The sequence below is a fragment of the Sinohyriopsis cumingii genome, chromosome 8 (genome assembly GCF_028554795.1).
Source record: "Sinohyriopsis cumingii isolate HCF-2022 chromosome 8, ASM2855479v2, whole genome shotgun sequence".
Lineage (NCBI taxonomy): Eukaryota > Metazoa > Mollusca > Bivalvia > Unionida > Unionidae > Sinohyriopsis > Sinohyriopsis cumingii.
Window position 1 is genome coordinate 114,339,376 of NC_142968.1, and position 10,168 is coordinate 114,349,543.

Here is a 10,168-nt window from a genome sequence, read left to right on the forward strand (position 1 = left end):
TCGTCTCGTTAATTCATAAAATCATATAAAATTCTAGTGTTTTTACCAATAAATCTGCCCCTCATAAAAACTCTCTGATTAGCACCTATCGAGAAAGAATAGCATTCTTAAGTATATTTTCTGCTGAAGCTGATGGTATTTTATAATCTACATTAAGTCATGAAACTGGTATCTATCCGAATAAATCTTCTATTTTTATCTTTTGGTATCTATTCGAATACATCTTCTATTTTATCTTCTTTTTGAATACATATGATGATTTTCGCGAACTAAAATTTGGACAGTTTTGTTTTCATATCCAAAATTTAGAAATAGAGATCTTTGTCAAGAATCTATTCAACAGAATATATAAAATTCGACAATGAATTCATCAAAACCAGGACTGATTTCAATATTCATGTTTTTAACGCTAAATCACATTCAGAAACGAACAAAGTACACTAGCACGCGTTTTCTCAGCTGCTGTAAGAATGTTTTTTTTTTTGTTTTTTTTTTATCATGCATGAAGAAGTATTTTTTGGTATTAATATGTTTGTATGTTAAAAGTTTTCATCTTCTCTGCTTGTTGCGTTCTTTTTCTTCTTGTTGCTCTTGATGAATAAACAGCTGTTATTCTTTCTGATATAAAACAATCTCCAATTCCTCCGTCTTTTTCTTTCTGAAATCATCATTCACTGGTAATATTGGAGAATGATGTGTAGGTGATACTTCCACCACATGGAATATTTCTTGTTGAGACGATAGGAAACTGGGCAAAACAAAATTAAAGTGATCCTCTTCTGCTCTTCCGGAAGAAGAACACTTGCTATACTGTGGTAGTAGTCGTAGTATCGCTCCGAGTTTACTGTGCATCCCAGGCTGGCGTACTCCAATACATAGTCTTCATTTTATCAGTCATAGGCATTGTACTCAGACTCTTCATAACTCGTAGGAATGCTGGTGTGCTTATATATTGAAAGTGAGGTCACGTATACATTGGCTTCTGACCAGACAATAAACAATACGTGGAACATTCCAGTCCTATTTGATCCGGTCCTAGGTTATATATACCGACATGTTTGTCTAATATGTAACCAGTTCCAAAGACTTTGTTCAAGATGAGGGCAAGTGTAGAATCGTCAACTATAGTTTGCAGTATGGGGTTCAACCCCGTCGTCGAAGTCAATTTGAAGGCTTCTTTGGCCATCATGAAGACAACATATATGGAAACGAAGGGTTTATAAGGAGACACGAAAAGAGTCCAAAGCAGGATTTCGTATATAAACCAGCGGTAAGAAAAATTTGAGGAGAAGAACCTTGAAGTGGTGTGGTATATATAAACCCTCTCTTTAGTTAACAAATACCAACTGCTTTTACAGGGCCACCCAGGTCTCTGAGAAAGCGAGATACTGATCATTGCCGTTATATGTATTTGTGAATGTTTGTTTATGTATATGTCTATTTTTACAACACAGCTGAAACTTCAGACCCCGTACCCTACTCTCTGTCTGCAATTATAGTATTTTTCTATGGAAGGTGTGTCTATATATAATTTGACCCTTGCTTGTGTGCGACAAAATGTGTCTGTGGGTATAGTGGGTCAATAAACATTTTGACCTTTGTGTGATAGAATGTTTGTATGTATGTAGGCATAGCGTATGTGTATGAACACTCATACGTTTTTCGTTGGATAGTCAAGTATGTGTGTGTATGTGTGTGTGTGTTAAAGTAATCAAAAAGTGGGTACTGGATAGTATATCAAAAAGTGGAGCATTAAAACTGGCGTGTTGGCTAGATAACCTTTTAACATATTTCCCCTTAGGCCCCAGAATACCCAGAAATGTTAAACCTATGCAGGTTTTTAACATAGAATTTCTCTTATGCCCCAGACGCCATACGATTAAATTTCGCATATGTTCCAGAGTGCCATTCCCATATGAAATTTTTCTTATGCATTAAACTGCCACACAACGTTAAATTTCTTTTATTCCCCAGAGTGTCATTTAATATAATCCTGCGGAGTACTATTAATTCACCTTATGGCCCCTTGAGTGATGCTAGACTATTTATATCTTTTCCTTTACATTTTGTGAATTCCTTCAAAAAGAAAGAGCCAGAGTTTCTGCAAGAATACTTTAGCATTTAGATTCAATAAACTATCCAAATAGTGAGAAACCTAGCTGATATAATAAAAATAACTGTTGTTAGCTTTCTCGTTGTATAATGACTGTTAACGTGCCATTCATAACGAAGCTTTTCAAGTAAAATGTTAAACCTTTCAAAATTCATAAAGTTTCTGTTACATAAGAGTATCTTAGACACTCGACACATTAAGTATAACGAAATAACATTTTTGATTAATGATCGATTTTCAAGGTTCGATTGTTAGACAAATGTGTATTTAATAATACTTTCCTAGATCTAGACCTCTTGCTGTATTATTACATGTGTATATTAGGGGAACGATGACGTGTGCTTATTAAACAACAATAGTCACGTGATAACAAGTTCAATCATGAGTTACATGGGGATTTTATTCCTCTACTCATTCCTCTATTACCTTTTTCATAACGGATAATATCCTGGTGGTAGTCTACGTGATGATCGTCATGCATAGCACTCGCACACATAGATTAATGATGCTTGGACACATACGCATAGAATTATTAAGTTAATACCATTAATATACGGAGCATTTTGTTTCAAAATTAGACAATCTAAGGCGGAAGACAAGACTGTTCAATTACCGTAGTCATCTGTCTAGAACACACCCCAAGTTATTAACGGTTGCAAGCCGGATCCGCCAGTGCATTATAACCGGAACACTGGATCATATGCTTTTGTACTATCTGCATGACCATAACAGCATGGACTCCAATAGGATTATTACAGCAAATTCAGTAAGAAATATCGGGTCGGAGCTATTCCCATTTGGGTCCTACTTATATAAGGATGAATAAGGTAGTTCTAGTCTAGTTCCCTGCTTAGTGGAACCAGACTAAAGGTAGTTCTTGATATTTTCTCTCAAAATGAACCGCACTGAGTGTCTAGCGTGCTAAAGGTTACGGGTTCATATCCTGCCATTTGATCAGTCCGGTTCAGCTGCCTTTGGTCTGTCACTGGGCAAGAATACATTTTACAAGTGACAAGTGATAAAATATGAGGTAAAAGTATTAATAACTCAGTTTGCATGCATTTACACAAAGGGGCTCGTATTGTTGCTCGTATAATGAGTTATAAATAAATATAGGACGTCATTTTCTTTTAACCAATGAGAAGACAGTATTCCATATTCCATTCAGCGGGATCTCACTTGCATATTAAGCGGGCGCGATCAGGGCCATGTCGAGCATTAGCGTGGGAAAATGATTTGGCATTCCTTAAAAGTATTAAATTAAATAAAACTTTTGATAGGGATACACGGTCGAACGCCTGATCTAAATATCGGTACAAACTTTATTAAGCTACGCAAAGCTTAGCTTGAAACATCAGCGTTTATTCTTAAATATGTCGCACGAGAAAGGAGACAAGTATCCTCCTTTGAAGGTATTTTATAGTACATATATGGCAGGCCAGTTGTAAGCAATAATCCGAGCCCCTTTGCATTTACATGGGCGATACATTTAATTTACCTTAAAGACACTGTAACTCAGAACAACAGCAATATCACACACGATACTCAAACATAATAGAAACAGAATAAACACATAGATACAAACACACAACGTTACACGAATATTGAAAAAAGAGGGAAAGGAATATAAATTACGATAAATAACGCAAATTTATATAAGCTAAACTCATTCCGTCACAATGATGAAACACTAAAATAAGTATTCGCGCGCATGTGCGTGAAAATGTAAAAGTTAATGTGCAGAGAGAGGGAGAGAGAGAGAGAATAGTAAATACCTTTAGATTTAATAAATCACCTGGCATATCTCAGTATGGTGAATTCAATCTAATGCTATTCTCTGCATAATACAACACACATGCGTCCGACAACGATCAACAGAATTTAACGAAAGGTTGAGAAAATGGCATAAATCAAGTTTAGAGTTTTCTTAAAATGTTAATTGTCTCAGTACTCACCAACTGTTTAAACTTTAGTAGATTTTGTCCGGAATAGACGTGTTTGGGCATTAAATGCTTTCAATATTCGGGAAATTACTGAATTTAATGAGAGACAATGGCATTCATTACCCATACAAGTTCCATGGCTGACATGGCACAATCGTTTATTTCGACACAAATTTTGAAGGTAACAATGATTATAGGTCAGAAATTTTATATTTCTCTTAAAGTTTTCATAAATCCGCCCATATAAGATAATATGGCGTGTGTAACAATAGTGATATTGTTTTTGTCGTGTAACTTACCATTCTCTTTGGGTCTTCTTTTGTAAATGTAAGGGAGCCACATGAAACTCAGCATAACGTACGAGTGAACTTTGTAAAACTATAAACAAATATTTTAAATGCTAAATTAACCCTTTCCACTATGTATACTTTTCCAAAATATCATATCTAACCTGACTATGTAATAACTGGAACTCTTGTCATATCAACAGTTATAAATGCCTCACTACAGAAAAATAAAGATTTAATATTCCTTCCGTTAGACAGTATGTATACATGCTGGATTGACAACTTGTTCCTTATCTTCAAAACGATCAATCCTAAGTATTTATAATTTCCAAATACACCGTGTTTAAAATGTCCCAATATCCGAAAACATCGTAACTTTTGTTTTCTTTGCGTTAATGCTACGCTCATCGTTCTGGCAATGATTACAAAATATATCTGACAAAACAATATTATGGTGCGCATAAATAGTTGTCAACATCTGTCTCCATCCAATCAATCAACTCTAATGCAGTCATAATTCAAACACAAAAAGTAATTCTCACTGTCATTTCCATAAATGACTATAATTGCCCCTTGACAAGGCACGTTGCACTATTTACCACTGGGCATGGCACTTGGCACCACGTGCGTCTTCTCGATATACCTTTCATACGCTTATGTGCCGTAAAACATTAAAAAGACCAAATTTCATCGTATAAATACAATTGTCAGTTTATTCGTGCTGACGCTTCATGTTCTTTCTCTCCATCACTTTTAAAGATAAAAATCATGTGAAAATGTTACTATTCAGAAATAAGGGCAGAAATAAATCAAGAATTTTTATTTCACCTGTATTCAAGAAAATGCGGCGTTCCAATTGTGTAGAACATAAATAGAATTTTTTGTTATGGGCTGGAGATCTGTATTATTGAAATAAGGTGATTTCAATTTGTACAAATGACCAAGCAGAACTGCTCGTGTGTGTTTCAAACAGTGAAATCATATTCCGTCAATTTCTTCGTAATGATGATTCATTTTTTCACTTAGATAACACAAGTTGACATAAACTTATTTATTTGTGTTCCGTTCGTAAACAAATTGCATAAGATTTCATAACCAGTTAGGGGATACTTTTTTGTAAGAACGTTAACCCAACATTATCTAGATGAAACAAATAAATGAAAGCTTATTGCACGTCTATATCAACCATTCATTTCTCCTCCAAAGGTTCTATATATTAAATCAGCTTACACAAAGTAATGCCATGATTTTCTTTTTTAAATGTTATTTCTCAAGTAATTAAAAAACCACTCAAGAAAATTACGCCAAAATGAGGCAAAGGAAAAAGTAAACTATTTTGATCATCAACACGAACCATTTATTTAATCCAAGATTGCAGCGCACAGATACCTACCTCCCTGGTTAAACTGGAAATTACTTTCCATAAGTACTTCATTTTGGCACTTAACCGTGACAATAATAATGCGTTAAAAATAACAAATCCATTGATTCATATCATTGTATATGGAATCCTGTACCGTAAAGAAGCTAAGATCCTTACTGTATTATCTTCCACATAAGCGTGTACGCGGACGCACATACAAGTAACAATTAATTATTATAGATGTTGACATTAGACGCAGAGAACCCGAGCACGTTTTATTTTAGGTATAATGCATAAGCATTAAGTATACACAATTCCGTGATATTTATGCACGCTCACCGTTTGCATGGCAACGGCTGTTGCAAGTGAATCAAGGAAAAGACTTTCTTGGAGCAGATGTTGCAGTATTAAGAAAACATAAGGTGCTGGTTCGTGTTGATCGTGTTAACATAGATCGCGACCAGGCTGTTGTGGAACGATAAACCGTACACTTGCGGATTGGTTATTAGGACATCAGTACGCGCAGGAATTATTGACGAGGTCTTAGACCCGCTCCTGCGATTGGATAACACGATTTCCATTAGTCATACACCTAAAATAAAACGTGCTCGGGTTCTCTGTATCTAATTCCAACATGTACAATAGTTAATTGGTACTTGTATGTGCGTCCGCGTACACGCTCATGTGGAAGATATAAAAGATCAACCTGATGAACTTCGTTAGGCGTTATAAGATCAAATCGCCAATGGGAAATATTTCGTGATGCGAGTAGGTAAGCTTCTCACAGCGCATGTTAGGCCAACCATGCTAGAGCGGCCCAATAGATTACCTTTGACGCGCTAGCCAACAGTGTAATGGTAACTTCACTTTTCCAATAACCTCAGGTACTGTAGTACATCTTAACCATTTGTATTCTACCAATGTGCTTTACCTCCACGATTTATAGGTGATTTCTCAATCTTCGTTTGGTTTGTTAGAATCAAGTCGTATATCCAGCCGTGTTCCAGGCCCGCAATAATTGTATTGAGATATGTGCCTTTCACCTGGGTATTTGATCTAGGGTGTTCCAGGTAGATTAGTTATCGCAGCAGCAACATCAACGCTGCCAAGTCTACTAAATCTTCGTTTGCATTTATCTTGTCTGCCCACAAACGTGAACTTGTTCGTCCACGTCATGCACAAGTTACTGTGATTGCGGCTCTATCATTACGTGGTTGAATCCGCGGACTTCCAGTGCGAGTTTTCATCAGGCATCACTGACAATATGAAGATATGACTGTTAAACAACAGGGGATGTATTTAATATGGCATCACGAAATAGGGAAAGCTTTAAGCGTCATTGACTTCTTCGCGCAGGCGAGAACCAAAGCAGCCAAGCACGGTGATACATTTCCCAACTCAGCGCGTTGATTATTGATCAAGCTGGATTAGGGAAAATCCATGTTGTTGAATATGATTATGGGATGGATAACGTTAGATCGGACGATCAACCGTGATATGATGCACGCGGAGATTTTATGGTAGCGTTTCAGTTGTCACTAAGATTCAAATCTTCCACGGTTGATTGATTCGAGTGAGGATATGTTTGTTGTGTACGATGATGTTAAGCATAAAAACCAAGACAATGCTGCAAGAAAATTTTCCCGTGGCAGACACAAAAAATGCAGACGAGATCTATGTGACAACGATACGCACATATGCCTAAAGTTACCCAGGACAACTGTTGTTGTAGGGTTTAACGCCATTTTTCAGCACACGATAGTACCAATGTGCTTTACGTTGGTATTGCCATGACATTATTTTCTTCCACGCGAGGCCTTCTTTGAAATTGAGAGAAAACTGATACACAGTGACGATAATGACTACGGTTCTGATGCTTAGATTGAATTTATTAACAATGACATCATGGAGTTGTTTAACAGCGTACGCTATTGCATCGATGCAAAGGACATCGAATCAATTCTTGCCGACGTTGCTATTGCCATGGCAGTGATGATTATGAGAGATAGTCTGGCCCATCTCTAAATACTCATTGGATAATTTCATCAACTTACACAGGCTTATTTTGTGGACCTTCTGGTATGGATACCATACCTGGTGCCAACGACGCCAAAATCATGTTTAACACCCACCGGAAGTACAACCTTGTATCTGCACATCGTCGATTACAACTTCATGGAGGATCATTCATGTGTTCTTGTGAGATTTACTTCGGTCACATATTTTGGTTTTGCAGAGATATTTTCTAGGTTGTTTTGAGTTTAACACACAGTTATATTAGCGTGTAATAACATAATAATTGAACTTGTTACTTTTCAAAAACTAGCATCCTATCATGAAAATTAAGGTTTTTCTTAGCGCAAATCAGCTTGCGAAAATAAAGATCGCTATACAAAGCGATCGAGGAGTCATATTTAACCTTCGTCCGGCAAAGTGAACAGGAATTATCGCCGTGTGGTAGACCCAAACAAAACTGAATTAGCTTTATGAGGCCAAGCAAAATATATTTCTGTGAAATTAAAAGTATCTAGACCAGAAGTGACACATATGCAAAAGACTGCTGAAATATTTCCATTTCTCGCAGCCAGCATTGTTAGCAGATGAGGCTTCCACGGGTCCAAGAGCAAATGCGCATGTGGTTGTCTAAAATGTACCCGGAACGCTTCCGTTAAACAAATTTTATTTACTCGCTATGGCAAAATCAGTTAAGCATTTCCCCAGTTTCTTTATGCGTAACAAACTTGAATCAAAGAGCTCATGCAAAGGAGACCGGCTTCGTTAATCTGGACCAACTAACATAAACTGTGACTTGTCGGGTCGCGTACGCCAAAAGATCTTTTGTATTTTAAATCGTACGGGCTTGCACCGCCTCTTGAAGTGCTGATTATTTATATTGTGGCTTTACGACAACGTCCACTGTTTTATTCGACTCTTCCGTGTCAAACTATGTTAAACGGGCCAATATGTGAACATCTTGTTCTTAAACGTTGCATGCACTCGAACGTTCAACAAAACCACGTGCGCTTGTTCATTGTTACTTAGAAAGTACGCTTAATAGTATATGAAATGTCTTTTAATATTTAAAGATGCTACCCGTTGTCAATATTGCCTATACAGAGATGAAAAATTACAAGAATGTAAAGATCTCATAGGTGCCTCATCACCACGATAGTAAATTCATGGAGCCATTCGATGAGTGTTAACCAAAGAAGCAGAGGAAAAACAGACGCTATAGCAAATGGTCGACATATTTTCAGTTCTCTTGGAAATGGAATTGATAGATCTTAAAAATGCCTGAGTCCGGAATATACTTGTTTATCATAACCGGAACTAAAGGTGCGTGGGTTCAAATAGCGATGTTAATAAATGATAATTACTGTGAAGTAATATGTCATGGTCTATTGTGTCAAATGCTGCAGACAAATCAAGGAGGGTGAGGACTAATCTTTCCGCTATCCAAAGCAGAGAGAATGTCATTAACTACTTTTAGAAGAGTAGTTTCAGTACTGTAGCAAGGGCGATATGCAGATTGTACATTGTGTGTATATATATATATATATATATATATATATATATATATATATATATATATATATATATATATATATAATAATAATAATAATGAGGACTTTGTATAGCGCCTAGTCTTTAGAAGCTCTAAGCGCTTTACAACATTAGACAACACCTATAAGATAAAAAACATAAAAATATTATTACAAAAACAAACACCATGAAATTAGAAAAACATTAAAAACTAAAAAACATGCTGAGAGTATTTCAGGTAGGAAACATTATTAGGTCTTTAAGTTTGTTCTTGCAGTCGAAATAAGTGAGTTTTGAGAGCCCTCTTGAATGTGATCACTGTGTCTTTGTGTCTAAGTTCAGTGGGCAATTCATTCCACGTTGCTGGGCCCTGCTATGCAAAAGAACGCTGTCCATATGACTCTGTTTTCATAGTGGGAATGATGAGTATACGATTGTCAGAAGAGGAGCGTAAGTATCTTGCTGGTGTGTACGCACGGGTGAGATCGGATAGGTATGTTGGACTAGAGTCCGACAGTGAAACGTAGCACAGAGAACAAATTTTGTGTTTGATTCTGGATCGAATGGATAGTCAGTGTAGGGTCCAGAGCAGCGGGGAGTTGTGCTCTGATCGTGGTACTCTAAGTATGATCCGAGCAGCTGTGTTTTGAACATTTTGAAGTTTCTGGAGTAGATATTAAGATGAACCAGACAGAATTGAGTTACAATAGTCCAGTCTTGAAAGTACAAATGAACACACAAGTGTTTTAGTGGCATCAACTGAAAGATATTTGCGAACTGAGCTGATGCGTCTCAGCTCAAGATATGCAGCCTTGCATATGATCGTGACATGTTGGTGTAATGTGAGAGTACTGTCCAGAGTAACACCTAGGTTTCGTACTGATTGTTTGAATTTAATGTTCGCGTTGCTGATATTTAT